Raw genomic sequence first — 24995 nt, 5'->3', positions numbered from 1 at the left:
ATATCATTGGAAGAGAAAATAATCCCTATTCCAATACCTACAATCTATGTTAGAGGAATAACCCTAAATTTTGTTTGTATATATTAATGTATGTGATAATAATCAGTGGAATGTATAGGTCAATCAAATCAAGGAGAAAATTAGAATAATTCTAAACAACCAATATTAAACCATAGACCTTTTTATCCAATAGGTTTTAATCAAAATAGTCAATTTAGTGATACAAAGACACATTTTGAAGAGGTTGTAATTAATTGGGAACTCAATTGTAAAGTCAAGAAGTTTTAATTATAAACTTGGAAAATCGATTAGGACAGCTTACAGTCTCTATTAATAGAATATCCCTTGGATCATTACCTAGAAAAATTAAAATTAATCCAAAGGAGAAAGGGAAGGATCATAATGTGGACCACTTCAATAGTGGTAGTGATGCATCTTAGCAAAAATAATAAATCATGGCAAGTTTGACTGAAGGCTATAAATTTTGCGTTGATGGGAGGAAACCTAATTATGTTATGTGTTGTTATAAGTATTTTTTGTTTCTTTTAGTAATTGGTTCTATTCTATTTATCAGTAGTGTAATTTTCCTATTCTTGTTATTTAATTTGTTTTTTATAATTGTATATGTCATTGTTAAGTTCAATTTACATTTAATTAAACTTCCCACATATGCTTAAAGGTTGAAAATTGTTCCATACATAGCGCTTGCACTTTGTTTTTTTTTATTTAGCAAAGAATAGTAATTAAAAAATATTTAAAATTAAGAACAATAATAAACATTAGGTGAATATTTCAATGAATAAAGTTCTTTAATTCATAATTTGAAAGTAATAATGATTAAATATGAAATATTATATAGTCATTATCTTTTTTGGAACTTAAATGGTATAAAGTTAAAATAGTGACTACTGAGTTAAAGTATGAATAATTGAGTTTGGAGAAAGGGAGCATGTAAATTAAATTTATGAAGATCACTGTAAAACTAATTATGGAATTAATAATCTTAATATATCATTACAATAATTTATTTAGGATTGTTGGAAGGATAAAAGAAAAAATAATAATCAAAATTATTAATATGTACTCCAAAGTTTGAAAAACTAAAAAACATGAAAATTCAAAAGAGAAATTTGAAAAGTAAAAAAGACGAGTACATTAAAAAATGATATCTATTAAATCTCAATTTCAAAAAGCATCATCATACTTAAATCAAATAGGACAAGGTAAGTGATTTAATACAAATGATAGTGCACTAATGAACATATAATTTAACACTTATAGTCGATAAGCTTAATTCAAGTAGTAGAAAGGATGATTGATTAGGCTAATTATTTATTATTATTCAAAATAACATACAAACTTAGATCAATCCAAATTATATCTTGAAAATGAAATATTGTTTACATTATAATATTTTTAAATTTCCAATTTTTATTTAGGCTAAATAATTAATCAATAGGTAATTAAACCATTTCTTGAGGACAATCAAATGTTTAAGATAGGAAAATTTGTTAAGTGTAAATTTTTTACTATTTTGTTATCTTATAAATTAATGAAAATTTGGTGTTTTAGTTTATGTTATATAGAAAAGGTTCAAGAAAAAAAAGAAAATTTTTACAAGTATTGATCCAGAACTACAACGATCTGACAACCAACGCCATAACATCTACAAAGGCTCTACGCCAGATTAAGAAATAATAGTGTTGGAACCTATGAAAAATGAAAAATAATTCAACACCTCAGTAAAGACAAGGTCAGTACAGTAGGAATAGAAACTAGTGCTAGCACTTGAGTTTAAAAAATTTTAGCATCGAAGTGTCAAGCTTCATAACATCGCAACACTGAATAGTACATTCAAGCACCAAAACACTCAACATTTGGGGAATCATAGTGGAGAAGTTAAAAAATATGGAACCACACTGAATTAGCCAAATGATACACCAATTTATCTAATGTACATGCCGAGTTAGTGAAACATAGTAGTGAAGAAAGCTTAGAAAGTACTCTGGTGCTAGTTTATTTTATAGTGTAATTACAGCACCACCATGTCAAATATTATAATGCATGAGCCCTTTTTGTACTTAGTATAAATCATTTTAATTTGTTTTTTGAGGAGTTCTTCTAAAAATTAGTGTGGAGTTGTACTTATAAGTAGTACCTCCTAAGGGTTAAGTCTAAAGGAGTTTAGGGAAAAGCAAGTTACTTTCTTTGAACATCTTAGCCTATCTTATTATTATCAATCATATTTTTGAAGGAGAAATGAGCATTAAAATTATATTTATATTATTCAGGTGACATTTTACCTTACTTTTTATCATCCATCTTCTCTTTTATGCAAGAAATGAAGATTTATTTACTTTTTATCTTTATTATGCCTTGTTAATTTTTGAGTTTTGGGCTATAATATTATGAACCCATTAAAATTAATCATGAAAACCCTTGTTCCCTGAATGAAATAATAAATGTTTTTAATATCTCCCATTCTTAATTTAATTCATACAATGTCCATGTGTGTAGTTAATATCTAGTGTCATATATTGCCTTAATAGAGAAATATTGGGACAAATAAGAGTATTGGAATGGAATTTTGGCATGCCTATTCATAGGATGATAAAACTTATAGGTTCTATGGAGATATTAGAATTTTAAGAAGGCTATAAACCACCATTTCACCCCTATAAGCTTGACATAAATCTAGGGATGCAAGTGCTCTGATTAACATAAATGTTTAAGAGTGGCCTTAGGAAAGCTTTGTTATTTTACAATAATTAGTCCAAAATATTTTTATTTTATAGAATCTCATTTATATTTTATATTTGTAATATAAGTGGAAAAATAAAAAAAAAACCCTTAATTTTTATTTAGTAGGATAAATCTCGCACATGTAATAGGCTGTAGTAGTTTAATTGCAATCTACTGTAACACTTCCTCATGGCATGGTCACTTTTAATAACTTTATTACTTGGTTGACACATATATTTATGTATCTAGTGTGAAATCTATATTAAAGAAAACTTAAACACTAATTATGCCCAAGGCATATTCTATTTCATACACGCATTAAGTTAGCCATGACCCACTGTGATACAACTTTCCTTTATGGTAAATCTTTTTAAATCATATATGATTTTGTGACAAGTCATTCTTTCCTATTTATGAAATTTCTATATTTTATAGGTTTAGTTTTTATTCTTTTATCATATTGTTTATCAATTTTGTTGTTCACTAGGGATTTTCTTATTTCCAATCAAGTCTATTTGTGTAAGATTTGAATATTAAGTACGAAATTGGCATCTAAATTTCTTATCTTTCCATTTAAAGAGTTTAATTCTATAGTAGTTATAGATTGGTTGAGTTTGGATTGTGCTCAAATCGATTATACCAAAAGAAAGTAGAATTATGTGATGATGAAAAGTGATCCCTTTTCAAAGTATTAGGGCCATATTTTCATGTTTGATATTAGTTTTAGACATTGATAAGATTGAAACAAAGGACACATTGTATTTTTTTGCAAAGGCGTCTGATGGAATTAAATCTATTGGGAGAGTTAAGTATGACCCCATAGTTGGTGAGTTTATTAATTTATTTTGTGAGAAGTTGTTGAGTCTACCACTTGAGATAGAGGTAGAGTTCTATAATGCCTCGTAAGTATTTGATTTTTATGACTCCTTGAAGAATGGAACCTAAAGAATTATAGGAATTGAAAGTCAACATATAGGAGTTATTGGATAAAAGCTTTATTTGACCTAGTGTAATCCCGTGTGGTGCTCCTACTTTAGTTATATCATAAAATGATGTTTTAATGAGGGTGTGTGTTGATTACTAAGAATTAAATGAAGTAATAATTAAGTATAAGTATTCATTATTTTGTTTTGATGGGTTATTTGATCAGTTAGATGGACTTTTATAATTTTAAAGCTTGATTTACGATCTAGTTTTCATCATTTCATGGTGTAGGTTTTGTGGAAAAAATAGCCTTTAATACCCAGTATGAGAATTTTGAATATATGGTTATGCCTCTTTGTAGAATAAATGTGCTTACTATTTATGGGTCTAATGAATAAGGTGTTTAAAGATTATTGACTATTTTATTATTGTATTGATTCTAAAATCTTTTGAATTTTTTTGAAATCTTCTAAAACTTTTTAGAGTTATCTAGATTCTTTGAGAACCTTCTAAAATCCTATAGGACCTTATATAACTTTCTAGATCCACTGTCATTTGGCCCCATTTAGGAATGGTTCTGGAGGACATCTTCATTTCTACTCCACAAGTAAATCCCCAAGGGTTTAGTCTAACCTCTACGTCCCACATTTAAACATGAAAACTTCCTGCACCAATTCTCATGATGCTCTTATCACAAGCCTTCATGAAGTCATGTTGAAGGTTCTTTTTTCACCGTAGGTCAATCTTGCATATCTAGCTCCCTTAGTCATTCAACTTTTCCCCCGGGTAGATTTCGAGTTGTTTGTTGGAGAATTTTGGGACTCTTGGTTGACTTCCTTGTTATTAGTTGGAGCATTAAGGACTTGGGATATTACTTGATATCATGGATCCTCCTCTGGATATTCATCTAGTAAGACATCATAAGGAAAATCAAAGACTTCTATCATCCCTATTGGTAATCCATCAATGTGTTCCTCTAACACACCCTCATGAGTAAGATGGTTGTACCCATCCCTTAGGATGTTTTCTAACATTTGTAACTCCTCACCCTTGGGATTTTATTCCTCTTATCCTTGTTCCTACAACACCAGCATAGGCTCCACCTGACCACTAACCTCGCCATTTATGACCCTATGATGATGTAATAGCTGAAACCCACTATATTGAGAATTTATTTTTCACCTTGCACATCTTACTAGAGCTCATTCGAACTTCTTTTGACATGGCTCATGAAAATTGGGAGAACATAGGGATCACTCACACTAACTATGGGGAAGTGATAACTGTAAATAAAGTTATGTTTTATGTGTTAAAGTATCAATAAAAATGTGTTTATTTACTATTATTTGTGTAGTAAAATATAGGAAATGGGAAAAACTTTTAAGTATTGCATAGAACCATGGCGTCATACACAATACGATTGCTAAGCCATCAGTGACATCAACGGAGTGCCCAAATATGGACATGGTTGCACCCAGTCTCTATTTTATAGTGCCAAAGCGATGGAGGTGTCAAGGCTGCAAAGTCCAGCCAACTAATCTAGCGTCGCAACATCAAAGGTCTCAATGCTGTAAGCCTAGTCTCTATCTATAAAGTGCCACACTGCTAAATTCATGTACTGCAAGTCAAGATAATGCCACATAGATGTCATAAAGCTCAACGGTTAGCAGCACCATCATGCTATAGTTGTAACAGGTTAGGCAATAATCTACATGTAAATTTATGTGTTGATTCATTAAACAATGGATACATGTTAACAAGCACCACAATAGAGGAATTCGTTCAGTGTTGTGGCATTAATTCATTATATGGGAGCCGTAACATAAGTGTCTCGAGCACCACAGTGCCAGAATCTCTTTTTTGTATTTTCTATAAATAGACCATTTTTAATTATAGAATATGAGTTCAGTCATTTATTTAATTATAGTCTTTATAGTGCTTCTTTGATTTTCCTTAGGACCGACAACTAATAGAATTAAGAGAAGTATTGAATACATTCCATCAGAGTGTTTGTGAAAGCAATTTTGTAGGTTCACGAAGGAGTGTAGAGGAGATCATTAAACCATCTGGTGATATCTTTTCTGTACTTCATTTCTTTTGTACAATTAATGAAAATGAATATGCTTTACTTGTTCTTCATGTCTGGCTAAATTATATAACTTCTAAATGATGGTGCAAATGCAATACATAACTAATCAATTCTCTTCATCAATAATTTCATGATATTTTTAATATACAAGGTCTTTTTTTATGTACATAGTGGTCATATGTATAATTAATACCAGCTGTAATGTGGAGCCTAGGAATAGAAAAAAAGGCATAACACTGTATGTTGGATTGGTACGATGCAAGCTTAGGCATAATACTTAAAATGTATCAAATTTAGAATGATGAATGGTCATGAGGAGGATTTTGAAATTTTGAAAAGGTTGTTAGACCTTATTGAATTTTCCTAAAGCTAACTAAGAGGGGGGTGAATTATTAATTTTAAAAATTTCATGGATTTTCTAAAACCATTTTTATAAAATTTAAACAATAATCCTAAAATTTGCAGTAGTGAAATAAAATAATTATCATAATAAATTTTCAACTACAGAATTTTATAGTGCATAAAAAAAATAATTAAAAAGTAAAGTGAACAGAAGAACACAAAATTTATAGTGGTTCGGTCCAAACAAGACCTACGTCTACTCCCTAAAGACTCCTCCATGTATTGCACTAAATCAAAGTGACTCTTCTTTTTTCCCCACAATAAGGTAGAGAATCCCTTACAAACTCTCTTCCACCAACACAATACAAAAGAGTACCAACATCCTTTATCACCCTACTAGTGAACGAAGAGAACCTTCATCCTTTTTCACCCTCTTGGTGATGGAAAAGAAACTTCATCCTTTTTTACCCTATTCATGACGGTAGATAACCTTCATCCTTTCACACCCTCTTGGTGATGGTAGAGAACCTTCATCCTTTTTCACCCTGTTGATGATGCTAGAGTACCATGACACAAGGTTGAAGATCTTCTCTCATAAGCCTCCAGAGAAGATGGACATAAATTTGAAGAAGAAAAAAGAGATCCTCGCTTTGGGAAACCTTGTCACAACTCCCCTTCACTTGATCTCTCACACTTCACTCTCATAATCTCTCCCAAACACTCACACTCAATGGACATTCTCAAGAGATAATCATAGCAAAGGTTTTAAGTGTTAGTTTGTAAGACTCTTATATATATAACACAAGAAAAACCATCAAAAAAAAAAATTACAAGTGAACCGACTTAAGATTGTACATTATGATCATTGATTGTTTGTATGAATAGTTCAAAAATCTAGGTATGTTCTTGTACAAATCTTTGTCTATTTAATATCAGTCATTTGTACAAATTAATATCATACTGTATGAATAGTTCAAAATTAAACCTATTCATTTGGGACAATACTGTATGAACTTTATTTTGTACTTTATAAGTCATCTGTACTAAATGATATCATATTACATGAATACTTCAAAACTAAACATATTCATTTGGTACGATCCTATATGAAACTTATTTCATACTCTAATAGTCATCTGTATAAATTGACATCATATAATACAAACAATTAACACAAATCATGCACTATTTGGTATGAATGTGGACGACCCCATTTCATACTCTGTCACTCATCTATATGAAATAACATCGTACAATATGAATAGTACAAAAATAAATAAATTCATTTAGGATGACTAGTATGCACTCTATTTCAAACTTTGTCTGTCATCTGTATAAATTGACTTCGTACAATATGAAGAGTGCAAAAATATAAGACATTATTTGATTAACTTAATTTTGGAGAAGAAAAAACATGACAAATTATCCAGTACGATTGTAAATTGTACAGTACAATTAGTTTTAAAGTTTAAAGTTTTGACTCTCTCCCCTAATGTGTGTGTGCACAATTACACAATTACAATCACACTCTTTCAGACTCAAGAAAAATAAATTAAAAAAAATTACAGGCTTTATTACATGAAACCCTAATCTACTCTGTCTTGAAGTCTTAAGCAGTCTGGAGTATGATTTCTTTGAAAAGTTAGTACATATAAACAACAAACAGAAAATGCCCAGTACGTGCTAGGAGGAATGATAAAACTAATAAAATAATATTATTATTCTATCATCAAAAAGCACATTCTCAAGCAGGATTCCTGAGTTGCAACAATCTCCCCTTTTTTTATGATGACAAAAATAATTATTGTTTAAGTTACAAATAGAATTCATTTCTCCTAAACTCCCCATCAATGAAGATAAAAATAAACAACATAAGGATAAAAAAAATTCATCCCATTTTTTTTATTTTGGTTTTATAAATAAACACAAAAATAAAATACACAAAACATAAGAAAACACAAGGAAACAAAAATCGATAAACAACATCCCCTGAGAACATAAATTCTAAACAAACTTAGAATAAAAATAAGTAAAAACAAACTAAAACATAAAACAAATAGACAAAAACACAAAAAATAACTCAAATAAAAATACAAATAATAACCTCCCCCTATATTGTCATTATAAAAAAAATACCCTAAAAAAATAAGTTGTTATAGACAAATCTCATAGATGACAAATAAGAGTATTTTAAACTATTTGCACAGACAATATTAAAGTCCTGATTAGAAAAAATAAAGACTCAAATTTAAATCAAATAATAATTTATTTATATGAAAAGATGAAGAAGTTTAATGTTCGCTCTACAAAGAAAGAATATCAAATGTAATAATCATCATAAAATTAATTAAATCAAAATATTATAGTTTCAAATTTAATAGTTGAAAGTATCATTTAATGCATGGATTTTTCTATGAATTAAAGTAGAGGAAAGAACTAAATGTGGGGTGGGCATATTTTATGCCTCTTTATCAATAAGAAATATTTGAGTGGCGTACAATGTGCATTTTTTCATTTTGGGCTCATTTTGTGCCTCTTTTATAATTTGGCAAACATTGGCACCAAATACAACCAATACAATAAAAAATAAACATCACGAAGCAATCACATGAATACAAAACAAAACAAAAACATACATCAACTATAATAGAAAATGAAAACTAAATGTTGGAGGATCTTGAATTTGCCGTGGCTGAGGAGAAGTAAACATAGAGAAGTAGTTGTTGATTGTAGCTACTTAAGTGTTTAGATAGTCAAATTCTCCTCTAGCCTAGCCCATATCTTCATTATATCTGACATCTTGTTGGTCTATGAAAGTCTCAATATGATCAAATTTTTGAACAAATTGAGACTCAAGTAGATCAAATCACTGGACCATTTTTTGATAGAAATAAAGCTCAGGTCTAGGAGTAGGTGGAGGTGTAGGAGCAGGTGTTGGTGCTGGTCCTCCTTCTTCATCAAATTCTTCTCCCTTTTCTCCTTAGAACTAGTTAAACAGAGAATGAAAGGAAGCATCAGTGAAATAGATTTGAAGATTTATAGGTGGATCGGGATGAATCAAATTGTGCTTCTTTTATCAAATATTAGACCTTATAGTGAGCAATTATACTCTAAGTTTTCTCAATTTGGAATTTTTTACATTAAGTAATAATTTTTTAAAGTTTTGACCTAGTTTTGAACTATGGTTGACCGGAGAGTTAACCTTTTGGCATTGACTTACTTTTGGATGTTTGAAATTTTTAGAAATACTACATTTTAATTAGAATTGAATGGAAATTAATTTAATTAAATTGAATTTTTCTAGAATTATTGGTGATTTTTCAAAATTTGTATAATTTTGTATTTTCTAAAATTGCTTAATTAAAGGGATTTTTAGATCTTGACCAAACTCAGTCCCAAAAATCTTGAAATCATACCAAAAGGTCAAGAATATTCTAAGGGGATGTTTTTAAGTATTTAGGTATTTTTTAAAAAACTTTTAAATATTTTTAATTAAATAAATAAATAAATTATATTTTTTCCTAAAAATTAAATTAAATTTAAATTAAAAGGTTATTTAATAGGGATTTTATTTTTCATGGATTTAGGGTTCAATTATGAACAACTAGAGGTCTTATTAGATTTTTTTTGGATTTAATGTTAATTAATTTTTAATTAATTAAGGTTTTAGGCCAAATCTAGGAAGGGTTTTTGGGGTTCCTAATTGGTGAACCAAATGGGCACAAATTCCAGTAAAACTTGGGCCATGAGATCAATTATTCTCAAGGCCCAAGCCTGATGAATTTAGGCTCAAGATGGATAACCTAAAGTGATTAACTAAACCAGCAAAGGTAACTACTAGGTTACCTTAAAAAATACATAAGTCGCTACCTAGGGCAAGGGAGGGGGGAGGAGGGGGATATAATCTATGGCTCTAAACTTTCTATCCTAAGCATAATTAACACACTCAATATCAGATCCTATATCTCAATGGAAAGGTCATTAGAGAAAATTGAAATCAAGGGTAAAACCATGATCCTTGAACTCAAATTGTCTAAATTTTTCCCTTAAACAAACAAATCAAAGGAGAAAAAAATCTTGGCATGATAGAAACATGCCCAAATTCATTCTCCTAAAGTCTCAAGCCATGGTGGTATTAATTGAATACATAAATTCAATAATATAATAAATATTTAAAAATTGGCATTTACACAGAAATAATTATGGCTTAAGATCATAGAGCGTTTGAATATCTCCTTGAGATCTTTACAATGAGCCTAAGAACACCTAAATTGGTCAAATATGAAGGGAGATAAGATTTTTTGAAGTTTCTCTAAATTTCTAAAGAAAAATTATTACAGACTTACCCAGTTAGTTGTATTTCTTCATGTGGTCAGCATGTGATTAGGCAACGAATCATTGGTGGCTAACTAGATAAGGAAGAATTAACCACAGCCATCTGATGCTATATCGAGAGGCTAGGATTAAACCTGCTCCAAGATCATGGGATCTAATCGGGACCATTAATCAAGATCAATGGCTCTGATTGTATCACTAACCTCTCACGGGATTATGAAACCATAGAGATTCTCTAGCATAATCTGAGAGATCCCACCAATGAAACCCCTTCAAATTTCTCAGGGATCATTTGAGCCATGGAAACCATCAATCCAATAGTGGAAATTCATTAGTGGAAAGGTTTCCTTCACACTTGACTGAACTACTAATTTAGGAGGCTCAGGAATGAGTTCTCACTATATAAAAATTCCCAAAAAAAATGGGTTTTTCTATAGAGAAGTTTGAGGGAGGGATGACGAGCATTTTTCCTTCATATGTCTCAACCAAAGGATCACAATAAGTATGAATTTTAATAGAGCATGGAGGGATTTTTTTAGAACTTGCTCAGGACCATAGCTAGAAGAGGTTGGGAAGTTGGGTAATGGAGGGGAATGCTTAGAGAGCTCTTGGGAGGCTTTTTAAAATGTTGGAATAAATGAGAGGGTCTAGGTTAAGCTACCCTACTCAAGTGATCTCTATGAGCTTTAACTGTTGGGATCGATCTGGGAAACAACCGGATGGCCTCCAGGTGGAAGGGGACATCATCCTAGACTCTCACAAGCTCAAGCCTAGTTAAACTAGGCTTTGGAAGTTTTTTAGATGAGCTCGAGGATGGGGGGGAGGGACTACCAAAGCTAATTTTTCATTCATTCTGATCATCGCCAGCCACGGGTTGGGTCAAGCTGAGGTGTAAAGGTGTTTAGTGGTACGGTGAGCTCAAGAGTGAGCTCAATTGGGCATGGGGGAGCCCAATTTCTATGATGAGATAAGGTTGACCCAAACCTATATGGTTTGGGTCAATTTGGGCTCAACCTGAGTCAATCTATGTGGTGGGATTGAGGTGGAAGTTGCATTTGGTCAAGAAGCACCCAATGTAAGTGCTGAATTGGGCTGGTGCGGCCTAGGTTTGGAATCAAATCAACCCATAGTTGTTTATAAGACTTTGGGTTAGCCTAATTCCAAACACAAGTTGACCCAAGGGCTGGGTCAACTATGGAAGGAGTATTGGGTCAAAGGGAACCCAATACCACCATTGGTTTGATCCAATTGGGCAAGGGTTAGAATTTGGCTCAAGGGGAACCTCTCTTTGGACACTTGGGTCAAGCCAAATGGCTAACCCAAGTTGGCCCATGGCTTGCTTTCTCAAGAGGGGTATTTTAAGGACCCAATGGGTCACCTCATGGGTTTGATTGGGTTTGGAGAAGTCTTGGTCAAGAGGTTTGAGAGGGTGAGAGTGTCTGGAAGGTTTGGTCAAACTTGGTTAACTTAGTCAACAAAGTTGACCTAGGGTCAATGGATGGGTCCATTGAGTTCAAATTGATCATATAAACTCAATGAAAGAAGTCCCAAGCTTAGGGGAGGTCATTTAGTTTGAACTAGGTGTTTGAACCCTTAAGGGTTACTTTGGTCAACCATGGTTGACTTGGTCAACTAGGTTAAACTAAAGGGTGGGTTTTAGTCCAATGTATTTTTAATGATATTTAGGAACTATTGGGTTATGTTTTGAAGGTTTATATGGGAATTTCAAGTTGAATTTTTAGAAAAAGACCAAAAGCCCTTTTAAAGAACAATTTTGTCATTTTGACCCCTGGTCAACATTGGGTCAAACTCGATCCAGCAAAGTGTAGGTTATTAATCAACAAATCTCTTTTAGGAGTTTGACTCGATTCATGCAAAGTCCTTTTTGCTATTAGATATACCTTGAAATTCTTAACAACTGTCTCTTCCAAATCAAACCTGAAATAATCCTTATTTTTATCATTATGGAACTTCATGGACTTAAGCACATCTAGAGCCATTTCTTGATCTATAACTCACATGATGAACTCCACTTATGAACATATAACATAACCTTACATGTTTCTAAAAAAGGCCTCCATAAGATAATGGTTATTCCCCTTTACTCATCCATATCTTAGATAATAAAATCTATATGGAAGATAAACCTATCTACCTTAACAAGAATATCTTCTACCACCCCTTTAGGATAAGATAATGATCTATCAGCAAGCTAAAGGGTGACAATAATGGGTTGAACATCTCTTAAATCTAATCTCCAAGAAATGGAAAATGGCAAAAGATTAATGTCAGATCCTAGATTTCATAATGCTCTTCCACAAAATTTATCTCTTATAGTTATGAGAATGGTAGAACTACAAGGATCTTTCAAATTTTTAGTGAGCTTCTAATGAATGAAAGCACTACATTCTTTAATTAATGTTATAATTTCAAATTCTCTTAGTTTTCTTTTCTTATTAAGGACGTCTTTCATGAATTTGGCATAAGTGGCCATCTTCTTAAAGGCTTTTGAGAAGGATATATCAATAGTTAATTTCTTAAATACTTCTATGAACTAGAGAATTATTTATGAAAAATTTTCTTAATCAGTATCTGAGGAAAAGGTGGTGGTGGTCTCTCTACAACCTTCCTAATATATTATCAATTTCTTTAATTGGTTAAGGTTATTTAATAGGTGGTTCAATGTACAGGCTCTTATACCATAATTTCCTTATAGGGGTCTCCTAAATCTTTCCCACCTCTAAGTTGAATAGTATAGAAATCCTCTTCCAATTTCTTATCTTCAATATTAGAACACGCATCATGGGATTTACTATTAATCATGCTAGCAAGTTACTTTATTTCATTTTCTATATTTCTAAGGGTTGTAGCTTAGCTCTATAATTGGGTTTCCATCTAAATCACTAGGTCCTCCAAAAGTCATCATTGACTCCATTATAATTGAATTTTGCTTAAATTTCTAAGAAAGTTCCTAAGTATTAGGATCGTTAATAGGAGTTCCTCCAAACTGAGAATTATGTACCATTTGGATTATAGCGAGTTTTTGTTTGAAACTATTAGCTTGCATAGTAGGTTAATATATACTCTGATGAATTCCATCTACTAAAGGATTTACATACTCCCTATGAGGTCTATAATGATCATTCTATGGATTTCATTTAGTAATTCATAGTGTTAAAGTCTTTTAAGATTTTCTAATTTTTATAAGGGTTATTTAAATTTCTAAGTCAAATAATAAGACTCCTTACTAACACTATTTTTCTTACACTAACAACATAAGAATTAAATCATAAGAAAACAAATTTACACAATAATTTTTTTAAATAATCATAATTTTATAGCTCTTAGAAAACAATCATAAAAAAAGATATAAGTAAAATTAAATATGAAACTTTTTGAGATTATTAAAAAAATGCAGAAGCACAAGAAATTTTCCCCAACAACTGCACCAAAAACTTGATGGGGTGTGTGATGATAGTTTTTTTTTAAATATGCAAATTTTATAAATAAAGTGAAACTATTACAAACTACTAAAAACAAGAACTCCTTTCACATTCCTTCTTTAACAAGCTAAATAAAGAAGAAGGAATATTAGAAGAAGAAAAACTATCCCAATAAAATTACTACATAAAATAAGAAGTAGCACATAAATTAGCTACTTTATTACACTCTCTAGAAATGCAATGAAAAATTACATTATTGAAATCATTTTAAAAAATAGCTCTTTATTCAAAAAGTTGTCATGTTACCATCTTGAGCTCTTCAATGAATCTTGTATGAACTTGATGATATTGCTATTATCTCATTCAATTATTATTCCCTTAATTTCAAACATTTAGCTATTCTTGAATAATAAACACAACCTCCAATTCTAGTTGAGATACATCCCAATGTGTTCTTTTTATACCAAAAGCAAGAAGAAACCTTCCCTTGTGATATCTAATTACTCCTCCAATTCCTACAATATTAGATTTCATAACTGATGAATAAACATTGATTTTAATCCATCTAGTGGTTAGTGGTGCCAAAAAATTTCAAACTTTGAATGGAGATTAGCATCCTAGTCTTCTAGAAGAGGATTATGGCTTGAATGCATAGCTGTAAACAATAAATTCATAGAAATAATTAAGATTAGAGATATAGGATTATTGTGTTTCACATCATTTCTACATTTCCTTTTAAAAAATAGTTGTACATTAAGTTCTAACAATATTTTTATATGACTTCACAATTCTCTTAAGTCCAGTAATGTAGTTACTCAAAGAATGAAAAATTGGAATTTGGCATCCCAATTATCTAAACTTGAATAAAATTTCAATAAGAGATTTGCATTTAGCTGAAACATGTAAATGATTCTCAACTTCTTGACATCCACTAGCATAAAGATTATTTTATATGTGAATCATATATTTATGAAAATCATTAAACGGTATATCAATCTTACTCAACCTCCATTAGAACATATCCACTTTTGGTTTAAGCCTCAGCTTCTTTAGCCATTTAGAGCATGCAAATTTTTTATTATCAATTTTATGCTTCATCGTAGCTTCATATACTAGAGCAAAAATGGATCTTACTAGATGTTGAAATAATGCTTTTATTTGATCTTTACCAATTTCTAGATTTATCAGAACGTGCTTAATCAAAGAGATAAGATCTTGATGAAAAAATTTTTGGGATATGAATAATTCCAATTAACATTAGATAAAATAAAATGTTGAACCAAAACTCCATGTAATCCAATAAAATCTACATATGTTATCAAATTGTTTAGAATTTTATCTTGAATCCAAATTTCATTTAAAATGTTTAATTTATTTCCATTTGCCAATCTCCAACTAATAAGAGGTTTGAGGTATTTAGCTCCATCCAAAAAAAATATGCCTTATTATCCTTTGTATTAAAATTTTTAGTTTTTGGATATTTTTTCATGTGGTTTCTATATAAAGAGTCCTAAAAACTATCATATTATCATTTGCTTTGAATTTCTCTTGAGAGTGACCTTTTGGGAGTGTGTTTATGATAGATTATTTGATTGAAGAGTGAGAGATCAAGTGAAGGGGAGTTATGAGGGATTCACAAGGTTGCCCAAAGTAAAAATCTCTTTGTCTTCTTCAAGTTTATACCGAACTTCTTTGGAGGCTCTTGAGAGAAGAAATTCATGATTGGATCAAGGTTTTATGCCTTCACTAGGAGGATGAAAAAGGAGATGACGATTCTCTGACTTCATAAGGAGGGTGAAAAAGGACCTGTAGGTACTATTTCAACTACTATAATTGAGTCTAAAGATCTGAATGTATATTCTATTGACAATTTGCTTGGATCACTGATTGCTTACAAGCAAGAAGTGAATAAAAGATAGATTAATGCAAGTGACAAGAGAAAAGAGAAGACTTTAATATTGAAAGTTGGTGATTCAGAGAGTGATCAATCAATGCTTGAGGATGAAGAAGATATTATACTTATGACTAGTCAAGTCAAAAGTTTCATTAAGAGAAAGCAACAAAGACGTCATCACTAGAACAAAGGTAAGTTCAATAAGAATGCAAAAGTTTTTAATGAAATCATTTATTATAAATGAAGCCTGGATATATAAAGACTAAATGCCCAAATCTCAAAGCTAATCCTAGAAAGGATACAGTTGAGGAGAAAACAAATATTAGGAAGGGAAAGAAAAGAAGGCAAAGAGCATTCTAGGTTAAATCAGCTTCAGATTCTTTAGAAATAGAACCAAAAGAGGAGGTTACAAATTTGTGCTTAATGAAAGATAACTTGATCATTCATATCAAGAGGAGTTATATGACCTATCTTATGATGAATTATTTGAAGTTTCTGAAAAAATTCATAATGCATATAGGGAACCCAAATAACTGCATTCTAACCTCAATATCGAGTATCTAAATCTACAAAAAGAAAATGAAAATATGATGAATTATCATACAAACACAGATAATATTCACATGACTTTACTTGATGAATTTGATGATTTGAATAGGAAGCATAATTTATTGAAAACATATAATAATAAACTTGAAAATGATTTTAAGGTGTTTATGGTTGAATCAGATCAGAGGGAATATGATTTGAAATTAAAATTTTGATTTTGGAAAATACAAATTTAAATCTTCAAGAAAATTTGAAATTTTTTTAAGGAAAATAAGATACCATCCACAATTGAATAGTTGAACAATCCTAATCAAATTCTTACAAATTCAAAACCTAGGAAAATATATTATAACTCATATAAATTTGGAAATCATTTTTCTAGTGTTAAATGTTTTTCATGTGAAATGTTGGGGCATATTTCTCACACTTGTACTATTCATAATAGAAAATATTTAGTTTGGAGACCTAACATGCATCAATCACATCATATCAAACATGCATCTGGATTATCATTGTCAAGAGGTGAACCCAAATTTATTTAGGTTCCCAAGTCTAATCTTTGATAATTTTGTAGAATCGATCTCATACAAGCCCTTATCTGAGCATTTGGTACCTAGACATCAGATGTTCAAAACATATGACTGAAGATACAAATTAATTTATATTGCTGGAGGCCAGGACTGGAGGCAAAGTGACACTTAAAAATAACATCACAAGGAGAGTGGTAGGATCAAGTATGATAGGTAATACGAAGAATTTTTTAAATGAAATTGTCTTATTGGTAGAATGCTTAAAACATAATTTTCTAAGTATTAGCAAGCTTTATGATAAGAGTTTTAACATAAAAATTTTGCCTATAAGCTATATTATAAGCCAAAATAGAGTTTATGTGTTGCATGAAGATGGGGTAAATAATGTTTACATGCTTGATTTAAATTGTATTAAATCTTCTAATTCTTTCTATCTAAAAACTACTTCTGATGAATATTGGCTATGACATAGAAGACTTTGTCATGCAAGCATGAAAAACCTTAGGAAGATTACCCAGAAGGAATTAGTTAGAGGCATACCAACATTAGAATTCACTAAGGTTCACCTGTGTGATGCGTGTCAATTAGGGAAACAAATTAAGTCAACCTTTCTTCCAATTAAAGATCTTAGTACTAGAAAACCCCTAGAAGTCTTTCATATGGATCATTTTTGACCTATTAGCACTATAAGTCTAGGAGGGAAAGTTTTTGAGTATGTAATTACTGTTGATTAGTTAAGATTCACTTGGATTAGATTCTTATCACATAAAAGTAAATCATTTGATGAGTTTAAAATTTTTCTACTTAAATTCAAAGGATGCTAGGTTGTGAAATTCTTGCAATTCATATGATCATGGTGGAAATTTTGAAAATAAAAAAAATTGAATTTTTCTTTAAAGAGCAAAGAATATATCACAACTTTTTAACTCCTAGGACCCCTTAATAGAATAAAGTTATTGAAAGAAATAATATAATTTTGGTAGAAGCCATTTGAGCCATATTGGTTGAATTTTTACTTCCTAAATATTTTTAGGCTAAGTAGTTAATACAACTTATTATGTTTTGAATAGGGTGGATATTAGAATTAAGTTGAATAAGACACCCTATGAGCTTCATAAGGGTAGGAAACCAAACCTCTCACATCTATATGTCTTTGGATGTAAGGTGTTTATTCATAATAATGATAAAACTCTTTTAGAAAAATTTTGATCCTAAATCTGATGAGGGAATTTTTCTAGGATATTCAAGTGTTGGAAAATACTATAGAGTTTTTAACAAAAGGATATTGGTAGAAGAGGAGACCACACATAAAGTTTTTGATGAATATGATATTTTTAGAGAGTTTAGGTTGGACGAAGAACATGTTGAAGAGATTTTCCAAGGAATTGAAAATATAAATCTTGAAGAAAAGGTTTGAAAAGAAAATACATTGCCTTGAGAAAGGAAATATTCTAAAAGATATCCTAAAGAATTGATTTTAGGATATCTAAGTGAAGGAGTTAGAACTAAGTATGGACTTAATAAAGAAGTAAACTACTCAGCATTTATTTTAATGATTGAACCCACTAATATAAATCAAGTACTTTTTGATGAATTTTGGATTCTAGACATGCAGAAAGAGTTGAATAAATTTATTAGAAATGATGTCTGGGAGTTTGTAGAAAGACCTAAAAATGAATGTGTTATTGGAACTAAGTTGGTTTTCAAAAATAAGATGAATGATTCAGGTGTAGTGGTTAGAAATAAGGAAAGAATTATGGCTAAGGGGTACAATCAAATAGAATTAATTAATTTTGAGGAGACTTTTTCCCTTTAACTAGACTTGGAATAATAAGGGCACTTCTAGCCTTTACATGTTTTAAAGGATTTAAACTATTTCAAATAGATGTTACCAGTGCATTTCTTAATAGGGTGATAAAATAAGATATTTATGTCGAGCAACCACTATGTTTTGAAAATTCATAGTTTTCTAATCATGTGTTTAAATTGAAAATGCATTATATAGATTAAAATAGGCACCTAGGGTATGGTATGAAATGCTAAACACATTCCTACTATAAAGATCATTTGTTAAAGGGAGTGTGGACATAACTCTCTTCTTAAAAAGAGCAAGATATGACATTCTCATTGTTCAAATATATATTGATGATATCTTATTTAGATCCATTAATAAAAATCTTTATGATGATTTTTCAAACATAATGATTAATGAATTTGAAATCAGTTTGATGGGAGACTTGAGTTAATTTCTTATTTTTAGCATAAAATAGAAAGAAGATGGCACATTTCTTAGTCAATCAAAATATATTAAGGACATCCTTAAGAAGTATGAAATAGATAAAGTTAAACTAATAAGTACACCAATGAGTTCCTCGGTTCAATTAGATAAGGATTCTTAAGGAAAATATATTGAACAAAATAAATTTAGAGTGATAGTTGGATCATTATTTTATTTAATAACTAGGAGACCTAATAGCATGTTTAGCATTTGTCTTTTTGTTAGATTTCAAGCTAATCCAAAAGAATTTTATTTGACTGCTATTAAAAGAATTCTGAGATATCTTTTGGGTACACAAAACTTAGGGATTTGGTATCTTAAAAATAACACTTCTTTTGAAATGATTGGATATTATAATTCATATTTTGTAGGATGTAAGATTGATCAAAAATGTAATTCTGGAACTTATCAGTTCAATGGAAACTGTTTAGTTTCTTGGTCTAGTAGAAAATAGAATACATTATCCCTTTTTACTACTGAAGCAAAATATATAGCCTTAGAAAGTTGTGTGGCACAGGTTTTATGGTTAAAACAACTTATAGATTTAGGCTTTTCAATTGATAGTATTCCAATTTTTTGTGATAACAAATGTCATTTGTATTTTAAATAATCCAATTCAACACTCTAGGACTAAGCATATAGACATAAGGTATCACTTCATTAAAGACCATGTTATTAAAGGACAAATTGAGCTACATCATATAGCAATTGAAAATCAACTTGCAGATATTTTTATAAAACACCTAGTTTTTAAAACTTTCAGCACCTTAAGAACTAGATTGAGTGTTATTGATATACATGCTATATAATTGTAATTTTGTAAATTACATTTGTGGTGCATTTCTTTTGTGTTTATGATTGTGTTTTTTTCTTTGTTTGTGGTTTGTTTTGTTTGACTTCTATTTATTTTATAGTTGATTTTTCTTTTTCTTTTTTATTTTTGTTTTTGTGTTTCATAAATCTTATTTGAATTGTTTTGAAAAAGTATCTTGATCATCATGTGAAAATCTAAAATTTATTTTTCCATTCGTACTGTACAAACCACATTCATATTGTACAAATTCTCTAGATTTTACACGAATTCTTTTTTGAGTTGGACAGACATAAATTTGATTTTTCTTTTTGTAATCGTATAGTACAATCACATCATCATCTCTAAAAACCATTAATTATTCATTTGTATGAACATGGCTAGCATTCCGAGGATAATTATTTTTCAAACATTGTCTATACAAACACCTATTTATCTGTATAATCTAATTGTTGATCTACATGCGGAACTAGCAGGTTTGATCATTATTAATTGAGCGTACCGAATGAACACCTTTTTGTATGTATGATCGGGTCAGTCAAAGGTCATACGAAATGACTCTTCAAAAGGCAAGTTTATAAAAAGTTATTTTGCTGCAATAACTATTCTTGACATTTATATTTGTCTGTACAAACTTCATAATTGTACATACGAACTCAATTTTGTATTGTGTGAAATTGTTTGATATTTATAAATTGGAAGTTGTTCTTTAAATTTATTTAATATATTCAACATTCAATCCCTTTTAATCCTTCTCAAATGTAAAGTATTAGAAACAATCACATCCTTCCAGGGGAAGTTCATCTCATTTTGAACGATATGATAATTTTCTTTCAAGGAAAAATGAACAAGCCTACACTTAGTTTGTTCAAGCTAAGATTACTCCTTCTCGTCTTCTTATTCAATAAGATAACGACTTTCTGATTATGCCACTCTTTAACTCCACTCAGTTTACATTTATTCTCACTTTGATCAACGCTTTTAATTCTGAGACTTTTTATTATTTTCTCACTGAGCTAAGAATGAGAGAAAATAACACTATTATGCCCTCTTATGTCTTTCACTAATGTGTTGAAATCACTAAAGAAGATTTGGGCATCTTTTTGCCTCTTAGAATTAAAGGAATTAGGGCTCATTCTATGACTTCTAGAAGTGATTTGATTAGACTACTGTTAATCAAACTCTTAGGGAAACACCTTCAATCCTACACTTATGCCTTGCTTAGTCTTTGAATCAAAATGTCTGGATCATCCAGTATGTTTCAAGAACCTATATTATTCCTAAAGCTGGTGATATAATCAATATCACTCATTTGTTTAGTATAGTCATATACTATATCTTGTCAATCACTCCATTTGATGAAGCCCATTTGATTATGGATTACATTCATAACCTTACTGACATTAGACTTCCTTCCACTAGAAGGAAGAAGAATGTAGCTTTAGGATACTTAATTGCCTACATTCTTGAAAAGAAGTACAATCTTATTCATTCTGATCCCCTCGATAATCTTCCAGTCTATTTTACTCATGCTTCATTTCATATTCTTTCTCATTGGGATCAAGGGGACGAGGGAAATGAATTTGATGAAGAAGGAGGATATGCTCGAGCACCTGCACTTGCTCCTGCTCTTGGACCTGAGCATCATTTCTATCAAGAAATGATTCAAATATTTGATCGACTTGAGTCTCATTTTAATCAATGATTTAATCATATTGAGACTGGCATGGACCAGTAGAATTTTAAATATAATGAAGATATGAGATGGGTGAGTAGATAAGTTGATTAAATTAACACTCAAGTTGCTACCATCAATAACTACTTTACCCAATTTAGCCCTCAACTGCCTCCTCCAGATCAAGATCCCCCGGGTTATTATTTTGATTGTTGTATTTGTTTTTTTTTAATATTTTAGTTTTATTATAATTTTTTTAATGTTAAAGTTAAATGTTTTGTTTTAAAATTGTTGCATTTTCTTATATTTTTTTTATGTATGAGTTTGAGTATGTACTACTTTATTAAAAAAAAAAAGAGGATTTTATTATTCTTAAATTTTTGTTTCATCTCTAATTATTTATGAGTTATTATTAACTAAACCAAAATGTTGAATTAAAGGATAATTTTTTTTATATTATTTGCATCATAATGTTATTTCCTTAATTTTTTTACTTAAATTTTAAATCAAATTAAAATTAGATTAAGATAAGTAGATCATCTTCATGTTCAAGTAGACGCTTATATTATAGTTAAAATTATTACAAAAAGGTTACTTACTTTCTTTTATTTTTTTATTCAAAATATTGATTTTATTATTATCTATTAGATTTTGTTTTGTGGTTTAATTTTCTTTATATGAGAAAATTTTTCTTTTATTTAAAAGATAATCACACAAGCTAAGATTTGCTAATTTAAGTTATGGAAAGAAAAAAAAAAGCCGAAAGATGCACAGAGAGTGCCAAAATTTGAAAAAATGCACAAAATAATCCCAACTTGAAAAGATGCGCAATGTTCGCCAAACAAAGTTCAAAATCAAAAGATATGCAATTGAGACAACATCTCAATTCTAGTTGATAAGAGTCATAAAATGAGCCAACACTATATTTGGTTCTTTCCTCTATATCTCTAATTCTTAGAAAATCCATCCATTAAACAATAAATTTAACTATTGAATTTGAAAATTTATTTTTATTTTTTTGTCAGTTGCAATAATTATTCTGTTTGATATCTCTGCTTTCTAGAACGAGCATTGAACCTGGTCAACTTTTCTTTTCTTAAGTATTTTTTGATTTAAAATATGAGTTTAAAAATGTTTGTTGGAATTTAATGTTTTGTAATTTGTTTTACAATTTTTTTCGTTATCAACATTTAGATTTGTCCATAAGAACTTTCATATTCAAGGGATTTCTTTCTTTTTCCCCTCTTTTTGCTATTGTCAAAAGAGAGGTTGTTTATGTGTTGGTTTGAAGTTCTTTGTATTGTTTGTGTTTAGTTTGATGTCAAAAGGAGGAGGTTGTTTAAGTTTGTCTGAAGTTTTCTTGGTCTCGTGTCTTATGTTTTTTTTTTTTTTTTTTTTTGTGTTTTTTTTTTTTTTTTTTTTTTTTTGGTGTTTGTATTTTAGTGTATGTTTGCCTTCTATATTATTTTACTATTTTATAAAAATCAAAATAAAAAAAAGGAGGGACAAAATTCTTTTTGCTCATGATATTTATTTTATTATTATTCATTGAGGAGGAACTTAGGAGAGAAGAACTTTTATTAGTAATTCAAACAATAAATGTTTTTATCATCATAAAAAAGAGGGAAATTATTATAACTCAGGAATCAATATTGAGATTATAATTTTTTATGATAGCAAAATATTATTATTTTGATGATTTTGTTTTTTTCTCCTAGCATGTATTGGATATTTCTATTTATTTTTGTGTGCACTTACATTTCAGAGAAATTATTTACTACTACAGATTATTGAAGACTTTAAGATAGGATAGAATAGAATTTCAAACAATAGAGTCTATATGTCTCTATATTTTATTTCTTGAATCTAAGCAAGAGTGATTATAATTGGGTAACTGTGCACACACACATAGGGGGAGAGTTGTAAAATAATTTAAGTCTGATCGTACTATATGATATTTAATTGTACTATACAATTTGATAGTTTTTTTCTAGAATACAGTTAATCAAATTAAGACCTAAATTTTTTGAACTATTTGTACTGTATGATATTAATTCGTATAGACGACTGGCTGAGTAAAAAATTCCTTTTGAACCTGATCATACCAAACAAACTTGTTTGTTTTAAATTGTTTGAACTGTAACTATACATTGTCAAGTCCTACAGATGACTGAAAAAATACAAAATTCCTTTATACAGAATCATTCCAAATGAACTCGTTCATTTTGAATTGTTTGTACATTACGATGTTAGGTGATACAAGCGGCTGGTAGAGTATAAAATTCATTTCATACTAGATCATACCAAATAAATACATTCATTTTTAAATTGTTCATACAGTATAATGTCAAGTCATACAGTCGGCAGATAATATATAAATTAGGTTTCTACAAGATCGTTCCATATAAATACATTTTTTAAAACTATTTGTACAATACGATCTGAATTCATATAGATGACTGACAGTATACAAAATTATGTTCGTCCCAGTTTATACCAAATAAAGACCTAATTTTTGAATTGATCATACAGTATGATCTACGATCATAAAGTATGAATGTAAGTCAGTTCACTTGAAATTTTTAGTTTTGGATGGTTTTTCATGTGGCTTTTAAATAAAGAGTCCTAAAAACTATCATATTAATCTTTGCTTTGAATTTCTCTTGAGAATGACCTTTTGGGAGAGATTTTATGATTGAAGAGTGAGAGATCAAGTGAAGGGGAGTTGTGAGGGATTCACAAGGTTGCCCAAATTAAGGATCTCTCTATCTTCTTTAAGTTTCTACCCAACTTCTTTGGAGGTTCTTGAGAGAAGATTTTCAAGACTAGATCAAGGTTCTCTGCCTTCACCAAGAGGGTGAAAAAGAATGTGGCGATTCTCTGCCTTCACCAGGAGGGTTAGGATGCGACAGTTCTCTTCCTTCACCAGGAAAGTGAAAAAGGATGTGTAGGTATTGTGCCTTCACTAGAAGGGTGAAAAAGGAAGAGAAGGTATGCTGCCATCACTTGGAGAGTGTAAAAGGTGATGGTTATCTGTCGCATCGGGTTGATGGAAGAGAGTTTGTAAGGGCTTTTTTGCCTTGTTGTGGGGGAAAAGGAGAGCCACTTGTGTTTAGTACAATACCTAGAGAAGGAGTCTCTAAGGAGCGGATGTAGATCTAGTTGAACCAAACCACTATAAAATTTGGTGTTCTTCTGTTAACTTTATATTTTCCTATATTTTTATTTTACTGCATTTAAATTTTATGGTTGGAAAAGTTATCTGCATTGGATAGAATTTGTTAACACATAATGAAAAGATACGGTGACAACGGACAACCTTATCTAAAGTCACTCTTAGCCTTAATCCATTTAGAATTTCTCCAAAAAAATAAGAATGAAAA

The sequence above is a fragment of the Dendrobium catenatum genome, unplaced genomic scaffold (assembly GCF_001605985.2).
Source record: "Dendrobium catenatum unplaced genomic scaffold, ASM160598v2 fragScaff_scaffold_982, whole genome shotgun sequence".
Lineage (NCBI taxonomy): Eukaryota > Viridiplantae > Streptophyta > Magnoliopsida > Asparagales > Orchidaceae > Dendrobium > Dendrobium catenatum.
Note: the sequence above shows the minus strand (reverse complement) of the source record.